The sequence below is a fragment of the Euprymna scolopes genome, chromosome 22, assembly GCF_053919585.1.
Source record: "Euprymna scolopes isolate OS-2025 chromosome 22, ASM5391958v1, whole genome shotgun sequence".
NCBI classification, from domain to species: Eukaryota; Metazoa; Mollusca; class Cephalopoda; order Sepiida; family Sepiolidae; genus Euprymna; species Euprymna scolopes.
Genome location: NC_136503.1, coordinates 46,065,814 through 46,089,518, shown reverse-complemented (window position 1 = coordinate 46,089,518; position 23,705 = coordinate 46,065,814). Strand labels below are relative to the sequence as shown.

General features: G+C 36.3%; 1 protein-coding gene across 1 annotated transcript in view; it reads left to right on the top strand.

Moving 5' to 3' along the window:
* The first annotated feature begins 13,728 nt into the window (after positions 1–13,728).
* LOC145243401 (uncharacterized) overlaps positions 13,729–23,705 on the top strand; it is a 40,253-nt gene continuing 30,276 nt past the window's right edge. The window contains exon 1 of the mRNA XM_080106251.1: positions 13,729–14,504. The gene's annotated coding sequence lies outside the window, so the exon portion shown is untranslated. The remainder of the gene's footprint in view (positions 14,505–23,705) is intronic.

Here is a 23,705-nt window from a genome sequence, read left to right as displayed (position 1 = left end):
ATTTGCCGTGGGTGCTGCATTGCACCAGTTGGTAGATAAGAAACCAGTACCTATAGGTTTCTTTTCCAAAAAATTTTCCAAGCCCAAACTAAGTATTCCACGTTTGACAGAGAGCTACTGGCAGCTTATTTTTCAGTGATCCATTTCCGCCACCTCATAGAAGGTCGCCACGTGACATTATTCACTGATCATAAGCCTCTGTGCGGAGCATATTACAGTCAGACACCGGCAAAGACAGATCGACAACAATGACACTTGTCAGTACTTGCCGAATATATTGCTGCCGTGGTGTATATTAAAGGAGCTGAGAATATAGTTGCAGACTGTATGTCTCGGCCTGCATTAGCTGTGCAGATAGATGCATGCGATTTGGCTGAAATAGCAGAGGCACAAAGAGGTGATGACGAGATAAAGTCATATACTGATTTAAAAGAATATTGTGTGTCGAAGGAAATTGGCTCAGTCCTGTGCGATATTTCGACAAAGTACCCCAGACCGTTTATCCCAAAAGAACTTCGTCAGGCTATTTTCAACAGTTTACATAGCTTAGCGCATCCTGGTATGGGAGCGTCTATTAAACTGGTTAAGTCCAGATACTTTTGGCCCAGCTTAGATAGAACAATTAAGCAATTCTGCGCAGAATGCATAGAGTGTCAGCAAGCAAAAGTTCACAGACACACAATGTCTGTGGTCCAACAATTCGAGTTACCATCTGCACGTTTCCAGACGGTACATATTGATATTGTTGGTCCCTTGCCCTTAATGCGCAATGAGTCTGACCCTTACCTAAGCCCTTACAAATACTTGCTTACCTGCATCGATCGTGCAACTCACTGGATTGAAGTACAGCCTATGACTGAAATAACTGCACAGTCGGTAGCAGAGGCATTTATCAATGCATGGATATCCAGATTTGGAGTCCCACTGCATGTGGTAACTGACAGAGGTAGTCAGTTTGAAAGCGAGTTGTTCCAGGAATTAGCCAAGGTAGTAGGTTTTTACCGATTGAGGACAATTTCGTATCACCCTCAAAGTAACGGGATGATCGAAAGAGCACACCGTACTCTTAAAGCAGCTATAATAGCTCGCAAAGAATCATGGATGAAAGCCATACCGGTGATTCTACTTGGTATACGTAGCACCCCTAACGAATCAGGTTTTTCCCCTTTTACATCTGTTACTGGAGCTCCGATATTGATTCCTCAGCAGTTAATACACAAATGGAGAGCAGGAGAGACTCCAGTTAATAATAAGTACATACGTAATTTGTGTGAATGGATGTCCAAAATTGATGTACTCGACAATGGAAAAGGACATATCCACGACAATTCAAAAACTTTCATACCAAAAACCTTACGGTCCTGTGAAAAAGTATGGCTCAGGGTCGATCAAGTTAGAAAACCGTTAGAAGAACCTTACTCAGGTCCTTATAAAGTCTTGACTCGATCAGACAAGCATTTCCAGATCGACATGAACAACGGTACTCACACACACGTATCGATAGATAGATTAAAACCGTATATAGAACCAACTATTAGTAATAAAATTAGACAGACGGAGAAGTCACAGATAGATAAAGTTAATACTAGTGATAAGATTATTAGGACAGACGATACCGACAAAGTCGAAGATGGAATTGCTACTGACACATATAAGTCTAGAGCAGGAAGGAAGGTGACATGGAAGAAGAAAAACGAATACTTTTATTTTTAAAAAAAGAACAGATTTAATAATTGGGTATAAGTTACTTAACTCCGTTAATTGGAGGGGGACTCTTGTAGCGAGCTGCTACTACTACGAGACTAGGCTGTATTCTCACCTTAGTTCTCTCTTTCTCCCTACTCTTTTCTCTTTTCCTTCCTTTCTTCTTGTACGTCATCAGAGGTTCCAGCCAATGAAAAGCGAGAACGGTTTACATGGGACATTCGAGTGAAGGAAGCGTCCTTACTCCCACGGTGACTAGAGACAGAGCACACGCCTCACTCCTCAGCTCCCGTTAGGTAGCCAAGAGGAGCATTGAACATTAATACAGACTTTACAAAATGCACTGTCTTTCTTTGTAACCCGAGTTTCGGGAAAACACACATATATATTGGATATATAAAACCTCATGAATTCATAACAAAGTCGCGTTACACGTCCTCATCTTTATAAGAAGACAATGTCTTCTTTTACCAGTATTTCTTTCTATTTCAGCGCTCCAGTTCTCCCTGTTATCGGAGGCGCCCCGAAGTAAAAGCCTACCGAAATGGTGACCTCTAATTAGTACCCATGTTAATGTATGGTAATAATACCATATATATCCCTTAATGTTTCTTTTCCCACATCCTAAAAATCTCCTGACCCATGACTTAAATACTTTCCTTAACTACTCCACCCCTCATCCATCAATATGTGATGCACGATACGCCCATGATTCTATCTAGCAAATTTTGTTAACCGGGAGATGAGGAGGATGAATGAGCTCATCACAATCATGGGAAGTAACGAAATGGCAAACTGCTTCACCTATAAAGCTACGGGTTAATGAAATAGATTGACAGTTGAATGATGAATAATACTATTGTTACAAGAAAATGGGTCCCCTTTTCTTGTAAGTAAGAAGAACCTTAGATATATGAAAATTAGATTAGGATAGACCGAGATTCGAACTTTGTAAGCAAGGTTTAGAAATAGATTAAAAAAATGGAATGTTAGGATTTTGCATTGTTCAATTTCATATAAAATAGTTTATATATGTTTGTTTCTAAAAAGTATTTAATTGTTCAATTCTTTTTTGTGAAAACTGAATTAAAATAAGGTTAGCTAGAGAATGACGAAATTTTGGGTTCGTCACCAAAATCCGTTTTTCATGGTAACAAAAAGGAAAGAAAAAAAGGGGGAAAAAACATTTATGGCAAATTTCTCGGAAAAGAGTAACTAGTGGAAATGAGCAAAAGAAATACAGACCCGAATAAGTTTAAAATGATCCAAGTTTATTAAAACAAAAAGTTATCGATTGCCTTTATTTCCCAAGGCTGGGGTTAAAAAAAACCCTTAAGGAAACATTTAAAAATACATAAAAAAATACAAAAAAAGACGTCAATCCTTACTTGTAAGAAAGGCTAAAAGAAAAAACATATAAAAAACGGAAAACAGTCCTTGTTTAGAATTCAGTCCTTTTAACAAAATGTTCAGTCTTTCTTTGACAAAAGGTTCTTTTTTTTTTTCCGAAAGGACATACAAAAAGTTTCTTTGACCTAAAATGGGAGAAAGAACTAATTTCCTTTGTGAAAGCTCATGTGCCTTTTAATTCAAAGGGGAGAGAAGACCGTAAAGCCGCTTTGGTAGGCTTTATGTGTACAAATTATGTATTTGAATTATGGAAGATTTCCTTTCTGAAGGAAACTTTGGTTGAAAAATCTTTCAAAGAGGGGATTTCCTTTCTAGGGGCGATATTCTGCTTGTCTCGTCGGCGAAATTAATTTTTGTTCTTCTTAGAAAAGAACTCTTCAACACACGGTAGTTTCCTTCGTTAGTCCTTTGAGAATAATAATTTACCAGTTGTAAGACTCGATTGTCTTTTAATAACTGGTATTAATCTTCCAGTCGTAAGACCTTGCTGTCTTATAATGACTGAGAATAAAATAACGTTAATAGTTTAGTACTAACCAATGAAGTTCTAAACAAACGTCTTTCTCAAAGGAGGAGAGAAAAAAAACCGTAGAATTTAACGTCAAGAATCCTTTTTGATGGAGCCGAATAGCGTCCTTCTTCTTGGCCGGCTAGATTCGAACTGACAAAAACGGGCAAAAGCCTTTCCTCCTCCTCCTCCTCCTCCTCCTCCTCCAGAGGGTAGGAGTGGGGCTGGCTGCTAGAAAGCGAACTATACCGATGCTGCTGATGATGGAAGTGACCTGCCGGTCAAGGAATGCGTTCCTTGACCCAAATGCGGAGATGTTGAATGGGTATAAATAAAAAAATAAATAAAAATTATTTCTCTATTAAAAATTTCCACAAGAAGAACGAACAATAGAAATTAAATATATTGAAAAATAGGTTAGTGAGAATTCTTTGTTATAGAAGTGTGCTTTCGAAATGTATGTTTAAGCCACGTGAGTCGACCACGTTTAGAGACACACATATGACGTCATAGCAGAAAGGGATTCTCAATAATAGAAGAGGATTAGCAGACGAGTTGAGATGGAGACAGGAGGCAGTCGAGTCCAGATCGAATACCAGCAGAGTCGGTCGGAGAGAGTTGACATGATCAGAGGAGGGTCCCCTCAGATGTGGAGGGGTAGAACAGTAAACATGTAGAAACGACTTTGAATTCGTTGATGTCATCATCATTCGACTGGTCGATCTGATAATACAGAAGTCATCGTTTTGTAAAACTGTGTCGTGACATCATTCAACAGCAAAAGGTAATGTGAAACATCCTTAATAGGAACCTTGTCTCCCTCATCGTTATTAATGAACTTTGTATAACCCCCTTCCATGTGTCTTCCTCTCTATCATGAGTAATGATTATCCTCCCCTCCTGTGTTATAAGAAACCACAGAACTGTAATATATATAAATTTCTTCTCCCCCTCGTCACCATCGTATATATGTACCCGTCATCTTAAAAATGACCCCGGCTATGTAACACTACGAGAGGATTGGGAATAATGAATGAAATGAATAAAATGTTATGACTTGTGAGAACAGTTTATGACTCATGCCTATTGACGTTGGATTTAAAAATGGCCGTGTTGTAGTCATTAGGGAATCAATATTGTGGTAATTAGTTGAGCTTTTTATTTTACTAATGCACTCCCACTTATCAAGATAAAAAGCTACTCGAAGACAAGGGTTAGTGAGGAGGGTAGCTTGACAGTTGAATCATGATGAACACTATGAGAGGTTTGAAAATCTTCACATACCACCCACTCAAAACAACAGCCAACCCAGAAAACAGCAATTTTAACCCCTTTGTCATAAACATCACCCACAAAATATCAAGAGTAAATAACAAAATTTGAAGGAGGGGGAGGGGCAGCCTTGTATAGAGAAATCATACTAAGACCTAAAAGAAACTTGTACCGAGAGAGGGCTTGTAGGTCCTGATATAGTCTGAATAAGTTTTAAGAGAAACAATGGGCAGGATCTGCTGAGGACAGTAAATGAATCCACACTAAATGTGAGTAAGAGAGAGACATAAACTGAGTGATTCCGAGAGAGGAGTCAGTGTACCATCACCTCGATCGACAACTCTGCAAAAATTCAGCTGGTCCCTTTCTCTAAAATACAAACAAAGTCACCTGCTTATTGCTCCCAAACTTCTCCTCATTGGCTTCCACATGTTCTGCCATTTCTCTGGAGGATGGATCCTGTAAGGAAACTGTGGAGACTAAAATTCCAGATACTAGTACCAGATAAGGTAACCATTTGAGAACACTAAGCGCTGTCTGTCACTTCCCTGGGGACTGCATATATATTTGATGTTCCCTAGAAATTTCTGTCTTCGGCTGGAATTAGCTCAGTCCATTCAGAATGAATACAATGCCTGGTATTACGAGTGTGTGTGTGTGTGTGTGTGTGTGTGTGTGTGTGTGTGTGTGTGTGTGTGTGTGTGCAAAAAAAAATTAGCAAGATTACACTGAATTTTGATAGTTTGTTATGAAAAACTGAACTACAATTTTCACGTCAAAATACTGAAGTTGTTACTTCTTGTTGAAACTTGTAGAACATTGGTTTTGCGAATGGCTGCTCAACAAGCGGTAATGACATTAGTGTATTTATGTTTAACACGATAAAAAAAAAAAACTTCCCAACCTCATTATTATTTCCTAATGCGTTAAGATAATATTATTAAGAACTAATGATCTTTCTGAGATATTATTAGCAAGACAAGTAGGCCCCATTAGAAAGCGGCCCATTTTGCCAAGTCAGGATAATCCAGCTTTGGATTAAAATGTAAATATTATGACTATGTGACGAACAGGAAAAAATCCATAACTCTGAGCATACACTTTTTCCTCTAGCAAATCGGTGCTCAACAAGCAAGAAATTATAGGCGTTTCAAATCCAGTAAGCATTCATTTCTATCGTTATAATATAGGTATGAATCAAATATAAAAAAAAAAGTGCCCACTATGAGGACAGATACAGAAAACTATTTTTGAGTGATATGTAAATGGTAATTTGCCAACAAGGAAATAATAGAGGACGGAATGATGTATTAAACGATTTTTAAAACCTGTGTCTTCATCTCTAGTACAATGAATTGTTCTTGAGAAGGATAATAAAGTTTAAACAAGAATTAATCTTTCGTTTTGTACTTCGAATTAATGTTGAATAAAACTTTCCTAAGGTTTGATCAAATCTCGGTTCTTTCATTACAATTTATACATTAGTTATGAAATGTTATCACAAGCTCGACCGTCTGGAACTCGATACGTCAGACAATGACTCTAATGACAAATGGCAACATTGGAGAAACATATTTGAGGGATTTCTGTCAGAACGGCAGCCATCTTACTTTGGGATTGACAGGTTCACAGAAATTAACCTTGTTATTACACCATCTTTCTACTCTGATTTATAAGTGTTGTGTCTGCACAAATAATTAACAAGAACACGGAAAGTAAAGGTATAACAATAATATATTAGAAAGAAAAGTTATATACATACTTACATGTCTTCAGATATGCTTCAGTTGGAGATATTCCGGTAGGTGGCGTGTTGCATGTCTTACTGGAGGCAGCATAGGCGTCTTGCCTAGTTGGCGGTCATTGCCGGACTCTCCCGGTATTGGTGGTTGATACCTTTATATATCTCACTCACCCGCCTATGTTAATTAGTGGGCGTCTCCACAACAATAAGTGTCAAAATTATACGACTGCTATAAACACTCTAGATAGTATGTTTATTAAGAAGAAAATTCCTGATGAACCGCCCCCTTAAGTAAGACACTTTATCAAATCTCCAATACTAATGATTACTATGATATTATCTCATTGATTACTGTACACACAATAACCCCTATCCTCAAGTGGCTTCCAGGCCTTGGTTAGTGGTGACTACTATGTAAAAAAAAAAAAAAATGAAAGAAAAACTCCCTTTTTTGCAAGATAATTGCTACCAAGCATTAATGAAGTTTAGGGCTGTATCTTCAAAGCCTTAAAATACTAAGTTACGACTGCGATTTTACTGCCCTGACAGCAAACCAAACCAGAGATAGCTCAATAAGAGATGCCTTAATCAGTGGAGTATGATCTAATCAAATCAGACAATGGATGCTGAGAATAAGAACTTAGATCTGGTTTCCATCTACGAACTATCCCTTATGTGGGGCGTGGTTCAGAAACAATCCAATCTATATCCATAACCTGATTTTCTAGGGGCTACTATTCCTGCCCCCTTTCATTTTCAAATATTTTCTATCTATTGTAACCTCCTACTCCTCCTCCTCCTCCTCCTCCAGGATGAAAGTTCTTCAAACATTAAGGAACAATCCTTTACTTTCACTTTGACTGAGATTAAATGCTACTTCTGCGGTCTTCATAAACACGCTCGTTCATCATGCCAAGCTCAAAACAGTAAATGTTGTTGGAAATTAATTATGTAAATATAGATTTCTAACTGTGATCATGTTTTAATACTAAATCTCATCGACAATCTGTGGAAAATTTTGAAGTTAAGGGTGCATGCAAGAGATCCCAGGAATATCAAGGAATCGAAGAAAGTATATGAAGAAGAATGGCTAGTCTATTATATAAAAGGCGAATGGGTGCGAGCGTTTGTGTGTGTCCGCGAAAGGCTTTTCAGATCGGGTTCTGCTGTCGGTTAAATTCCACAAGACGTTTTTGCATACTTCGGAATATCTCGCATTCACAAACAAACAATATTATGAAAGCTTGTATTCGCTGTTCAATGGTTGGGTTGTCAGACAAGCTTTGGCTTATTCGATTAGGTGGGTGTATGAACATGTGGCAACATTCAAAATAAGATTTGTCAAAATGTGGATGAACTTCATGAAGCCAACAGGCATGTATGGAGTACTGTTGTCACATTTGGGCTGGTGCATCTGCTACTTATCTCTCACTCCTGGACAGGCTTCAAAAGAGAGTCGCCAACCTGATAGATCCTGAACTGCCATCTAGGCTTCAGCCTCTGTCCCATCGACGAAATGTTGCATCCCTCTGCCTGTTCTACAAGTATTTTAATGATGAATGCTCTGACGAACTACAAGCACTTGTACCCTCTAGACATGAATACTCCTGACAAACCTGACAAGCAGCTAAATCCCACCCCTTCACAGTAGAGATCCCTGGGTGTAAGAAGGCTTTCTACTCTAATAGTTTCTTCCCCAGAACTGCTAGACTTTGGAACTCCCTTCCAGGATTCTGCTTTCCCAGCTCTACTGACATGCAGAAGTTCAAGTGTAATGTGAAGACATCTTGCTACTCATCTACCTTCATAATACTCCTGCAACTTATGTCCCCAATAGTAGCCCCCTACTTAAAAGTTGCACTGTGCCTTGTTTGGGGTGAAAATTGAATTAAAAAAAAAAAAATAAAAAAAAAGTGTATATATATATATATATATATATATATATATATATATATATATATATATATATATATATACTGATAAAGAGTAGAAAATGCACTGTGGGTTTACTTTCAGCAGCTTCCTAACATTTGTTTCTCTTATTTTGTCCGTTAGGTGTCACATTTTATGAGTGATGTCTCAGACAGAGGAAGAAGAATTGCTGTTTCTCAGGTCGGCTGTTGTTTTGAGTAAATAATACAGGGTACAATGATAAAATTCTCGCCCTAAAGAAAACAACACTACAGCTTTATTTTAAAACTTTTATTGAAAAACTGGGAGCATGGCTTTTCTACAAGCGCTGGTGGAAGCTTGGCAAATGGCGGCTATCAGGCTGGCTTTGGTGTTGTGAGAGGTCATGTTGGTGATGTCCTCAACGTATGATCAAACAAAGTAGTCCAGCAGGTTCAGGTCGGGGGAGAAGAGGAGCCAGTGAGAGAAGGGTGCAAAGTTGTAGTACTCCTTCTAAAGCTAAGCCTGGGTCTCTTTGGACTTGTGGACTGGCACCAAGTCCTGCTGCTACACCCAGGGTCTGCTAGATGCCATTTGATTGCACCAGGGGATCACCACACTCTTCAGCACATCCTGCTACACTTTGGTGTTGACTTTTAAGCCGATTTTGAAGATGTGAGGTAGCATGATGTGACCCTCACTTGGAACCACACTAAAGACCATAACCATGGCAAGAAAACTTTGTTTTCATTACCCTGGGCATGTCCCTGTTATTCGTGGCAATCCAGCGATGCATTTTGAGGGTGCTGGCAATGGTCCTGTTGTCATAACTTAGATCAGTAGAGAGCACAAGTTGTACAGCAGTGCATTTCCGATCTCGCTTGTTGAACATTGTGTCACTTTCAGACATGATAGAACGTTCCTAACGCTCTTGGGATTTGTACACAACTGGCCAACTGCAACAAAAAAAAGAAAACCGGTTTTCATCAAATGGAAATGGAATCATGTCGTCTCTTCTGGGGCAACAATTTCATCGTTTGATCTTGTATATGGGGATTTTCAATTCCCTTGTAGTGTTTATTATTGATATATATATTTTTTTAACGACAATTAAATACTTGGGATACATAATTGACAAAAAGAGTCAAAGCCTGTTCCGGCCAAATCTACAACAATAAAAACTATGTGTATCAACATTGAAACTTTATATGAAATTTCCAAATTATTACAGCAATTTCATTTCTAACATGCACCTATTAAATAAAGATACAAAATGTAGTTGGTCTTTCTTTGTGCAATTTTTAACTATACCTCTCCTGAATAGACACTGCGTGATTCTGATGGCAGGATAAACAGAGACCAAACAGTCACCCATTTAGTACTGACCAGGCTTAACATTACTTAACTTTGGTGATCAAGACGAGAGAAGTGTTATTTTTTCTGAAGACACCAGGTTGCTTCTTTCTCCTTCTTATCTCATATAATTATACCAGGTTTAATAACTATGTCAGGTTTAATAGCTCCATTTTCTAGCTACGTAGCTGTAGAAATTGAACAGTCATATTTAATGATGTACAACAATGGTGAGGATTTCCTGACTCTCATTGATTGCAGTCCATCAAGGTTTGCCATATGGCGTATGCTGCATTGACAAGATAGTCACTACTATTGTCCGTCAACTAAACAATATTTTCCTGGAACGTGGACCTCCAACAGAGATATTGCTTGACAATGGTGCTGCATTTACCAGTGAGCAGTTTAGAAAGTTTACTGACAGCTGGGGCGTACATCTGAGGTTTCGATGCGCCCATGTACCTAGTGGAAATGGGATCATTGAATGGAATCATCGAACCGTCAAAACAATCGCAGCTAGATCAGGCTGCACAGTGTTTGAGGCAGTTTATTTGTACAATGTAACCCTGAAGGATGATGTGTCGCCCTCTACGGCGCCAGCTGATACATTGTATAGATATCATGTCAGGGTGAAGGGCATAGAGACGAACCCGCTGCCTAAACTGGAAGTAGCCGGAGAGAGAGTGAGAAAAGGGGATGTCAGCCCACAAGCGGTGCGGTCGACGGCGTGCCCTGTCATGTTAAAGGCATATGGTTAGTAACGCAACCATCACAAGACGACACAAGCGAATCAGAATCAGAATCTAACGAGGCATCGCTCTGGATTGCAGCACCACCATCAGACAGTGACTCAGAGATTAGTAGCCTCCCAGACAACATAGAGATTAGTAGCCTCCTAGAAGACACAGAGATGCTCGACCCTTAGACCGCAGACGAAAGCACAAGTGAAGATGAGGCGTGTGTCGTCCCCCCTCGAAGAAGCACCCGGCGAAGACGATCACCACCCCTTTGTCATATCATGAAATCAGGGGGGAGTGTGGGGAAAATGGCTTACGATACAAACGTCCTCGTGTCTGTCTGTCCTGTGAGTCGCGCGCGTCGAGAAAGAAAGAAAGAGTCCATCATGGCAGCTGTGACGTTTTGTAGTGAACAAAGTCTCGCGAGATCACGTGCGCGTGCCTCATAAAAGTAGGTCACTTATCGGTGGGGGAGTATCGAGAAATCATTTGACATTTGAGGAGCGGCAAAATCAGTTAGGAGAATTTGTGTGAGCAGTGATTTTTGCCTGTTGATCGACCACATTAACGAAAAGAGTCAAAGCCTGTTCCAGCCAAATCTACAACAATAAAAACTATGTGTATCCACATTGAAACTTTATATGGAATTTCCAAATTATTACAGCAATTTCATTTCTAACATGCACCTATTAAATAAAGATACAAAATGTAGTTGGTCTTTCTTTTTTTTTTTTTAATTTCCTTATCATTCTGTTCAAACTGTGGATGGGGCATCCTACCGGATACCAGACCCGATATATCCAGCATTTCAATTGAGAGATTTTTTGTTTAAAGATTCTAACCGTCCCTTTAAGTGCAATTATTTAAATCTTTCTTGCACTTGTTTCACCGGGTATTTTTCTAAGTAGTTTTTCAAACTTTATTTTCATGCAACAGTTGCTCCTTGGAATGATAGAAATCTTCCTAAGATTCCAGTTTCTTTTCATGTCATACATAAGACCTCGGTATTTTGTTATCTTTTTCTCTCTGAGCTCTGTTTAACCCAGCATCATTGGGGACACAAACTTCTACTTCTTTCTCCTTTTTGTCCTATATCATTATACCAGGTTTAATAACTATGTCAGGTTTAATAGCTCCATTTTCTAGCTACGTAGCTGTAGAAATTGAATAGCCATATTTGATGGTGTACAACTTATTTCCGACTGTTCTTTCTGGTATATGTTCCCAGGATTTGCTGCTGTATTTGTTATTCAACTTTTTACAGATCGTCCAGTGGATGTATTTATATACTCCATTGTGTTGCATTGTATAGCAGCCATCCCCCAGCAGAACCTTACAGTTGGATGTCAAGTGTCTCACACTCTCTACTTCTGTGTGGCAGAACCTGAACTTGTTGTCATTGCTGAGATTACTCATTTTCTTAAAAGCATTGATCTTGATTTTGGGCAGCCATTATAATACTCTCCTTATCGCAGTGGAGCATTCCCCTTTTTAGCCAGTCTAGTCCCGAGTGAGTTTATCAAGGAAATCCTTGGCATGCTGTTAGTTGGCCCACTCTTTCAGTTTTTTGGAATGGAAGCTCTTGCGTATTTATTTTTTCCAACTATTTCAGTAGCACACTTGTTTTCTGATTTTGTCTCATTTTAAAGACAGTCTTGTCCAAAATGTCTGGCCATTTTCATGATGGAAATTGTTATGCTGGTTCTTGTTGTGTCAAATCTGTTGAGTTAGAATGAAAAAAAAAGTATCGACTTTCAATAACCGCTCAAAGATCGAAAATTAAACAAACTATTGGTATAACATTACATTTTTTTTACAATTGGCGACATTTATTGGATTAGTTTCTATCAGTAGTTTGTTTAATTTTCGATTTTTGAGCGATTATCGATGGTCGATATGAATGTAACGAGACCGATATTTTTTTGTTGTTGTTGTTTGAACAACAAACTTGACACTATTTTTATTTTGAAGTAAATAAACTAAGTTAACTTAAAATAAGTTAAAATACACAAAAAAACATATCCAGGTAGATAGAAAAGTAACTTATCTTGCCTTTGGTAATATTTATGTGTGACCCCCTTTTTTGTTGCCTATTGTAAAAATTCCCCCAAACGCCAATATATGTTAGTATATTATAATCTTAAAAAAAAAAAAAAAAAAAAAAAAACACCAATTTTTTAGTTACTGCAGTCTTTTCTTGATAAAATTGTATTTGACGAAAAACGTGATTACCGAATTTTGTTTATATTTTTAAAAACAAGTTCAGATTAAAAACAGCAATAGTTCAGAGTTTAACCTAAAAAAAAAAAAATAATGTACGTAACCAAACCACTTACCACTACCAGTACCACTGAACAAAAATGTCATATTCCAAAAATCATATCAACTGATCGAGTACATTTTTTTTGTTGTTAGTTAAGAAAATCAATTTTTATGAAGAAGCGAGAACGGCGTGTCTTGGGCCGCCATATTTAATAAATAAAGGGAGCCATCTCAATTCGAACTACCGAGATTTCAAAATCAGCCTTGTAATGGCAACGACGTATTAATTGCTAAAAGTCGTTAAAAAATTATTTTCTATCAATAATAATAATAATAATAATAATAATAATAATAATAATAAAAACTAATTGATCAATTTACGTGATTTTGGGAATATGACATTTTCCTTTCGTTACGGGTAGTGCATGCATCGCATTATAAAGAGGTTTCTGTATATTTTCATAAAGAGTTTTCTAAGTTGTTTTATGCATTGTACTCTTTGGCGGCCATCTTTGTTACGCGCGAAGATTTGTTTATGCCGCACGCACGCGTGTAACAAAGATAGCCGCCAAAGAATACAATGCATAATACAACATTTTATATCTCGATAACTACTTATTTCTGCAAAATTTCAATGCGATTTCCGTATTCAGCATAGTCGAAAACCTATAAGAGTCGTCATTTAAAAGAAAATTGTGGAGGTGGACCTAATCTAAAAACTTACCGTTAAATTAAAAAGATCGTTTTTTTTTTTGTTTTTTTTTCCAAAGTGGAATGCCATAGAAGTTATAATAAATAATTCAATATACAAAGTTTTAAAGAAAATAAGAGAGAGAGAGAGAGAGAGAGAGAGAGAGAGAGAGAGAGAGAGAGAGAAACAGATAATATTCCAATCAAGAGATTGGATGTGAAATTTGGTCGGTTTCGCATCTCCCCGAAGAGGGGAGGGGCACATTGAGCAGTTGTAAAAGACCCGTCAGCATTCCTTTGTGATGCGCTTCAGGCGAGGAGCCATTAGTCTAGGTAACGACTGTGATAATGGAGCTGAAGAGAAGAATGATAGTCAAAAGTTGGATACGCCTACACAGGGTCTTGTGCCAGGCCAGGTATGGGGAAAAAATTAGTGCAATCAGAGTTACATGCCCTTTGAAATAGATAAACAGATACATTCGCGAGAAACACACCCCTACCGAAACCAAACGAATCCGCGTAAAAAATTTCGCATGATCAGAGAGAGCGCAGTGGCAGTGCGCTAATTTTCGCAAAGGCGGAATGAAAATGTAAAAAAAATTGCTGTTGAAATATAGATATTTACCAGATTTAAAATACTAAGTAATGTAAGTGTTATAAAAAAAAAAAAAAAAAGAAAAAGAAAAAAACGTGCCTCCTCCCCTCTCAGAAAGAAAAAAAAAGACAAAGAATCCTTTTTGGTTTGTTCAACAAACGGCAGTTAAAAGTTGATAAAAACGACGAAAAAAAAGTTTGCTTAAAAAAAATAATAGAATAACAATAGAACAATGATAAGTCTCTTTGCAATAGTTTCTGCTTTTTCTTAATTTTAATCATAGTTTACATTTCTGGTGGAAACTGACAAGACAACTGGTGTCTTCTATACCTTAAAAAGGTAAGATGATTTTTGATAGTGTACTTTTGTTTTGTTTTGTTTTTTCAGCCTCCTAAATTATCTTTTCATTGTTCTCCTACGGTTATTCGATTTTCTTGCTTTGAAATTACAATTTGAAATGTAAGAAATCTAGAAAGATTAAATATCTAATATCTATGTTTTGTGATCAAATTCAAATTTTGGATCCGTCGCCCCCTTTTCGTGTACAGTGTAATCCGGATATGAGACCGGGACGTACGGTACACGAATGAAGCCAGGTCCAGACTCCCATTGCGAAATACGCACCAACTACAATCTTGTACTCAGCAGCGCGTTGTAGGGAGCGTTCCTTAACATGCAAGAAAAACGGAAAGAAGAGATTTTCTCTGTTCTCAAATTAGAGCATGTATTAATATAGTATATTAAATATACAGTGTAACCCGGATATAAGAGAACTACATGGGTGAAGGATTAAGGAATCTCTAATATCCGGGTTAGACTATATTCGTTATTTTCGGTCTAACTGGATGTTTTTTCCGATGCTAGTGCACTTATTGATCCGCGCTACTATTTAAATAGTATTTTCAAATTTAATTAAAGTTTTATATCTTTTTATTAAATTGTAAGGTTAAAGTACAGAATATGTACAAAACACCCTCCCCGCCCGATGTTAAGAATAATTTTCTAAACGTTATTATTTCAGCACGGTGTGCAGTGCACTGCACTAGTACCCCCCTTTTTTTTTTTTTCTTAATATTAAAGTTAGCATGACAAAATTCCAAGTTCTTTTAGATATTGAATTAGATATTTTATTGTTACATTTTAAATCGCAGTTTATTTTTTTTTAATTACAAATCTAGATATTTAGAAAGGTAAAATTTGGGTGTTTGACTTGCGTGTCTTAATTTTTTTGTGAAAGTGCATTGGGGAACCACCCAAAGACGGTCAGTTGTCCAACCTGCAAAGGGTGTTTATTCTGAGTCGTTCTTAACATGGGGAGGTTGAGGGTGTTTATTCCGAAAGGCACTTTCTTATTTTCAACCTCCCCGTAATCAACTTCTTAAAAGTAAATTCGGTGAAAGTGGACTGAGGGACCACCCGAAGACTTATTTTTAAGAAGTTGATTTTTTTTTTTTTTTTTTGCTATTAAACTGTTTACGGGTTTAATCGGGTCTGCTGAGTGCACTGCTGCGAACAAATATAACATTTTAAATTCTCGCTGACAAGAATAATGTACAACAATAACACCGTAAAAATCCAATGCTTTCTATAATAGCTTTTGTGCGATGGTCGACATCTTTCAAAAATCCTTTTTTTTTTTTAAAAAAAAAAAAGGAAAACAGGGGTTAACTTGCGGAGAACGCTCTGTTTTTCGGTTGTTTTAAAAATGGAACGAAAATTTAAATTTCGTTGCGTTTTACGTCCAATTCGCAGTTCACATTCGACATCTATTCCGAAAGCCGTTCTTAACATGGGGAGGTTGGGGTGTTTATACTATGCTGGGTTAGGTTGTAAAAAAAGAAAATACCCCAATAGAAATACATTTTTGTAAATATTTTACGATAAAATGTAATTGTCGCTTAAGATTTTGGTTTTTTAATTATCGCTTCTTCTGCCCCCAAATAATACGCCTTATGCGAAAAACGAAATTGAAAATCTTGTCACTTATACAGAATACCGACTCTGCTAAATTTTTAGCTAGGATTTCTCATCTGTATTAAATTGTTAGGTGAAAGTATAGAATAGTTATTAAAGCCCCTTCTTCGTCATGTTAATGGGTTTCTAAATGTTAACGCCATTATTTCAGCACGTTCCGTATTCTGCATAAGTACGAAAATCTTACGCACACAAAGTATTGAATTTAGGTATTAAATATTTGTCATTCTATAGTATCACGTTTGTGTCTAACCTATTTTTTTTTTTGTATCGTTCAAGACAAAAAATATTAAAACGTTCTTTTGCCCACTATTCAATACTTCATACTAAAGTTGATTTTAAATTCCAAAATTAGATTTTAAAACCCAAAACATGCTTCATGTCATATCATCGGCTAGCCAACTAATTTTATTAATTTTTAAAGAAACTGTTTAGTGTTTACTGTTTAACCCTTCAAACTCATCAGTTACCTGTTTAACGTTTTTAACGACCCAAATACATAGTAAAAAATTTTTTTAAGTGCTTCTTACACTATTGGGACGAAATCTCGGAAATCGTGATACTGAATTTCATTTCACTAGGTGTGTCAGAAATTTCGTGAAAATAGTGAATACTTCCACCCCATCTTTCCAAGCTTATAACTCCTCGAAAAATGTAATTCAAGCCCTAATCTTTTTTCAATTAAAGGACCAAGGACCAAGGTTTTATTAAAAAAAACAAAAAAAAACGTGTTTTAAAAAAAAAAAGGTTCTGAACTTCGGACTTTACAGGTAAATTTCTAAAAAAACAGTTCTTTTTTTTTTTTTTTTGCTTTAAATTTGAATATATTATTTATTGACCTTTTCTCTTCAATTTGTGATATATAAGACTTTGGTACATAAATTATTTACTTTTTAATAGACATTTCAAAATGGGAGGCGTGAATTATTCGACCCCCTGTCTTTCCAAGCTTATAACTCATCAAAAAATGTAATTCAAGCCCTAATTTTATTTTAAATTAAAGGAGCAAGGACCAAGGTTCCATTTAAAAAAAAAAAAAAAGAAAAAACAAAAAAAAAACGGTTTTAAACTTCAAACTTTATAGGTAAAATTCTAAAAAAACACTACGTTTTTTTTTTGTTTTAAATTTGAATACATTATTTATCGACCTTTTCTCTTCAATTTGTGAGTAAATTAATTTACTTTTCGGTGAGTAAATTATTTACTTTTTAATAGAAACTTGAAAATGGGGGGGGCGTGAATAAAAAAAAAACAACGTTTGTCTAAAATATTATATTCGGTTTATTGGAAAGAACATAAAATTTCACATTGACCCTGAAAATATCGTAAAAATAGAATCAATAGAAAAATTTTGATAGATTTTTAAAGTTTAAAAATTGAAAAATATTGAGTTCGGAAAATTCATTACTGTTTTAAAAAAATATATATCTATTACTTTTAAAACAACTTTCATAGTTTATTTTGGAAGTATAATCCATAAAGAAAATAAATAACCCACTTTTAACAGAGAAATTACGAGATTTTTATATTTTATTCGCAGTTTCGTGTTAGGGGTGTCAAAAATTCCTACAAACATTCTGATACACCTAGAATTTCACATGAAAACAATGGTATCTACATATTCCTTGTATTTTTAAGATGATTATATCCAAAAATTACGAAAATCGATAAAGTAGAAAATTATTTACTAAAGAAAATGGCACTCTTGCATAATTTGACCTGAATTCTCGTGAATTCTCGTCAAGCATGGATCGGGCGAGACCGGCAATTATCGGTGTCGGCCGAGCGTCGTAACAGACGCAGACTAATGAAAAAAAAAATGCAAATAATCAAAAATAACAAAAACCTACCTTGAAAAATGAAAATATGTTTATTTCATTTTAGTATTTAATTATTATTTTTTTTTTTTTTTTTGCGAAATATTTATCAACAGAAAGTTTTGTTCTCCAAGAAAAGATTTTTTTTCAACCATATAATTGATAGGTGTAAGTAAGTACAAGTTTTTTGTTTTCTTTTTTGTAACCGTATTTTTATTTTTTTTGTTCAGTCAAGTGCTTTTGGTGGCACTGTCCATTTGTACATCTCCAGGAGAAACCATCCTTTGCACACAATCTTTTTTTAAGTAAACATCCTTTGCACACAATCTTTTTTTAAGTAAACATTTGTGTTGCACTGTTCTCATTTTTGGGGGACAGCAATTTGTTCTGACAATATGAGATTGTCTGCATCGATGTTTTCATTTCTTTTTCTAACATGTATAGATTTATTTTCTTGCCTGTCATTTTTCTGTTTGGCGAGTTTGAAAATATATTTATCAGCTTTTTTTTTTTTTTTTTTTTTTTTTTTTTTAAGTCGCTTTCTTCCAATTCGAATGTCGTCTGCTTCCATTTAGATAGCGCTTGGCTAATCAAACTCCCAAAAATTCAATTAAAATAAATAAATAAATAAATAATCAGAAAATAAAAAGTCACCCCGCCCTCTTAATATCACCTTAAAAATTACTAAAAACATAACAGAACAAAAAAAAAAAAAAAATTAAATAAATAGAATAAAAAGTCGAGTTAGCGTTTCAACATTTGAACAACGCTCGGCTGACACTGATGATGATTGCCGGTTTCGCCCGATCCATGCTTGACGGGAATTCACGAGAATTCGGGTCAAATTATACAAGAGTACCAAGAAAATAAAAATAGAATTTGAAAACAATCGCAGACGCAAGACGCAGGAGAGTTCAGAAGGGGCGGGTCATTTTCCGTTTCGATTTAAACAAGATGACGGCAATTTTTCATCTGCTTCCACGATTAAAGTTTTTTTTTTTTTTTTAATAATTCAGTAATATTCAGGTAATTCCGACTGAATAATTTGAAAGCTACCACTGTAACGTATTAGAATTGACAAAAAAAAAAAAATCAGTTGAAACCATTATTTTATTATTTATTTTTATTATTATTTTTTTAATCTGAAAACTCCATTTATCAACTACAAAATCTCGTCCCAATAGTTGTAGAAGCTAAAAAAAAAAAAAAAAAAAAAAAAACTCTGGAAACAGGAGTGATTAAAATCCTTTATAGGCTTATTATAAATAAAATCCTAAGTTGAAATTTATTTTTGTACTAATAAATTTATAATTCTTTAGAATACTAACGATAAAACCCCAATTTTTCATATATATATATATATATATATATATATATTCAGTCTTCAGAAGGTTATATAACGGAGTAACCCGATGCTACCGAAAATCTCATGGCCAAACTAACTTCAGAAACAAGTAAAGGGCGCCAGTTAATTTGGTGAACATGAAATTACGATTTCGATGTATTTCAATTATAACAATGCATGGGATTTTTTTAGGATTTTATTTTTTTAAGAAAAATAATCTTCACATCGGATTACTATATGGATTGTATTTATTTATTTTAATGTATTCATTGAAAACTTGATCATCAAAGATAACCTAAAAACAGCGGTTCAACGCAAAATACAAATAAGGCGTGCGTCGTACATCTCCAATAGTTGCACTACTGCATTTTTTCGAAGTCGACGATAGTATTGACTTTGTTGAAGGGGAGCGGCTCAAGGTGGAATCTTCTATTGTAAGAGTGTGAGTCACTAGTCAGCGTCCACAAATTCATAATCGGATCTATCAATTTTTAAGACCGAGGTTGCAGGTGCAGGCAGGAATCTCTACAAGTTCAAAGTTAGTAGAATATCCGCGGGACCGTTAAAGGTAAATTTAGCCAGATATCCGATTAACAGAAGGTTTTCACAAAATAACATCCTAGAACTGGAGATCGCCGTAGATCGCTGTATTGATATGAAGGTACTAGTGCACTTATTGATCCGTGCTGAAATAATAATGTTATTTAAAAAGCCATTCTTAACATGGAGAGGGGAGAGTTTTTTGTACCTATTCTGTACTTTAACCTTACAATTGAATAAAAAAAAAATATAAAACTTTGATTAAACTTGGAAATACGATTAAAAAAAATAGCGCGGATCAGTAAGTGCATTAGCACCGATATGAAATAACATTTATTTACATATTAGAGAAATATCGGTACTTGTGCAGAATTTGAACCAGACGTAACTAACTGTCCGTCGGCTTTGCTCAGAACGTGACGTCATGCGCTCGAGCTTGATCTTGATTGTAATCTGACGTTAGATATTGATCAATGCGCAAAAAAGAGCAGACGATTTTTAGGGAAATATTGGAAGAAAAAAACCCATTAAATTGAGTAAACATACCTTCAAATGACCGTTCATAACAACTTTATACGAGATGAATATCTTCACCTTGGATCAACAGTTTCAGAAGTCAGTAGCTTATCTTTTCGAGGTTATGTGGAAACAGAAATTTGGTAATGATCCTTTTGTCTCCCATCTTAAACCATATATCGGTTGGCGAAGTTTCTTCCACATCCGCTGTCTCTTCTCATCCCACTTTGACATTATCTGATTCGATGATGCGACTGTAGAAAAGTCTACCTAATCCTAAGGGATCCCGGTTATCTTAATTTAATTTGATTATAAAAATAAAAAAATAAACAGTTGGCCAGCCCCACAAGAAAAAAAAAATTGTTCATGAAAAGAAAAATAGCAAAATATATATATATATATATATATATATATATATATAGCTACAAAAATAAAGAAAAAAAAATGAGTTTTTTTTTTTTTTTTAACTTTTGTTAAAAAACATAAAAATTGGTTCTCTTAATTTTGTCTGACAAAAAAAAAAAATGGTTGAAAAAAAATACTTTATTTTTTTTTCACTTAAAAAAAAATTTGTTACAAGAATAAAAATGAAATTGTTATGGTAAATCGTTGTTTCTTTTTTATTTTCGTTATTTATTGATTCTTTTCCTGGGGATTTTATTATATTTAAATGTTTCCTTCAGTAGCGTTGTTACACTTTGATAATCGGCAACGCTCAGCAAAACCCGGCGGTTGACGTCCTGTTCTAAGCAAAGCCAAACAAAGCCAAGTGGACAGTGAGTTCAAATTCTGCACAAGTACCAAAATATTAATTCAAATCATTCCAACGTTAGTATTTTCTTGTAACGAGGAGTGTTCATTATGCAAACTAAACTAAATGAGGATCTCGTGAAAATGGTATGAAGTTTGAGATTATTGATTTTTATGAACCAAGTGACACACATGGTTTGAATGTGATTATTTTCTAAGAGGAAAACAGTCATTAAACCATGTAAACGAAGTGTGTGTGTGTGTGTGTGTTGATCACAGAAGAAAACAATCGTTTAAAAAAAAACATTGTTAAAAGAAAAAGATTTAAATTCTCATTCAATGTGGTAACTTTCCATGGCGAGAATTTAAGTTCATGCGCTTGGCAAGCAAATTCAAGATGAGGAACTTTAATGCCTTCCAAGGGCAAAGATATTTTTAGATCCAGTCTCTGGGAAGACAAGACAAGAGACTAAAACTAAACTGATTTGATTTTCGCAGGTGAATCTTTATATAGAGACGTTCTCAAACATTCCAGTCTGTTTGGTATGTCACTACATGTGAAATGTAATATACTTCCTTTATTGCATGTGTGCGAACGGACAAATTGCAACATTGTGTGCTTGCGCATTTTGATAAACATGACTTCCCTCCTCGACAAAAAGGCGATCTAAGAAGAAATAAGATTATTGCAAATATTTCACTGTATACATAACAAAATGGAGTGGATGGTTTGTGTGCCTGCTAGATTTGGTGGCAGTTATAGCACCATACAGCACTGTTGATAGATGTGGCAGGAGTTTATGAATCTCTTGAGGTTTGCGTCTGTTCCACTGCGGTACTGCAGTCTGTGTCTCTGAAAAAAGCTTTCTTCAATCAATCAATGCTGATCGAGTCATGTTTGCCATTCTTATCTCTCACAAAATGTTTTGGATATCTTCTAAGTACTTTGTAAGGGCCGGAGTAGGACTGTAAAATGTTTTTGACTCCTAATGGGGGGTAGATATTTATTTTATTTGGTAAAAAATAAATTTTACAAATAAAAATGTGGCACAAGGCTGAAAAGGGGGGATGGGGGTTAATGTTGACCTAACTAACATAACGTTAACTTAACTAGGCTCTTTCACCAAAATACCAGAATCACTCCGTGGACATCCTACTTAAAAACCCGAAAATTACAAATATATATACATGATGTTGGGGGTTAGGGATAAAAATCTTATTTACAATAAACGAATGGGAAATATACAATGACAAAAAGTGGTTAGTAAATAACACTAATAATTGTGTCAGATAAAGTTTTGTCAGTCGAAAAGATGTAGGCCCTCCGAAAACTGACTTTATTGAATAAACACCACAAAATTGGGCCTACATCACTGACAAAACAGTCTATCCGTCACCTAATGGGGCCGGGAGTGGGGATTATCGAACCAAAAGAGGGGGAAAAAAAAAAAACGGGGGGGGGGGGCGATGGGACAGGGAAAACTAAAAAGGGATTGGGACGATGACAACGTGCATACTCTAGCTAAGTTAAAAATCGAACAAAAATGTCTAACTAGCCTATTCTACGTGGTCCGATGTATGTCTACGTTCGTTCAGGACACCCAAAATTCTTAAAAACTTAAGCAATTCAAAAAAGGAATTTAAGATTAGCCCCATTCAAACCAGACAGTCGCGAAACTTTCACCCACCTGTCGTTGAAATTCACAGGAGCGAGTTTCACCTTCTCCGGCTTAATTTGCATTTTCAATCAATATTTGAAAATGAGAACAAGCTGGGGAGCAGTGAAGGTCTCATCTCCGTAAACCTCCTGTCGTGGCGTCCAAATCACGCCTCTCATAACAGCTAGCAAACACAGAAAAACATAGCGTTTTTCTTTCTTCATGGTCGATGCCCAGTTGCAGCACGGGGAAACCGAATCCAGCACAAAAAACTGCCCGCTCAGCATGCGAGCCGTGAAGCCTTCAACTAACTCGCATAACTGTCGAACGATGGCGCAGTGGAAGAAAGCATGATCAAGGTCTTCCTCCCAATCTCCCCATCGGACACAATTAGGTGTCTCCGTAAAACCCGCTGCGTAAAGTCTTTTGCTGACCCAGTGGGCATTTCGTATTACCAGCCAGGTGAGTGATACCTCGTAATTATCGAAGCAGCTCGACCCTGGCGCCCAAGGCCATATTAAGCGGCGCTCCTCCTTCGTAAAACTGAACTCCTCAATCTTTTCGTCTCGAACGCCCGATATAGCACCTTGCGAGACAGCAGCTACATGTCAGAGAGGCTTTCTTTCACCCGTAGAAGGAATCTCAAGACCTGCCGACACTCGCGATAGAAAGGGCACTCGTTTCGGGGCAACTTGTGTGCCTCCCCCTCAGCCGAATGCACACTCTCCAAAGCCTGAAAGGCTTTCTTAGTGTCTTTTATCCAGAAGACACCGTTTCCCTCACTAGGTGTACACATTTGATTCAGGTATATCAGCCTAAGAGTGTGTCTACATATTTCCACACTAGGCATACCCAGACCGCCTTCAGACGGATGCAGATAACAGACCTCCCGGGTAACCATGGCTTGCTTTCCGCGCCATAAGAATGCGAAAAGAGCACG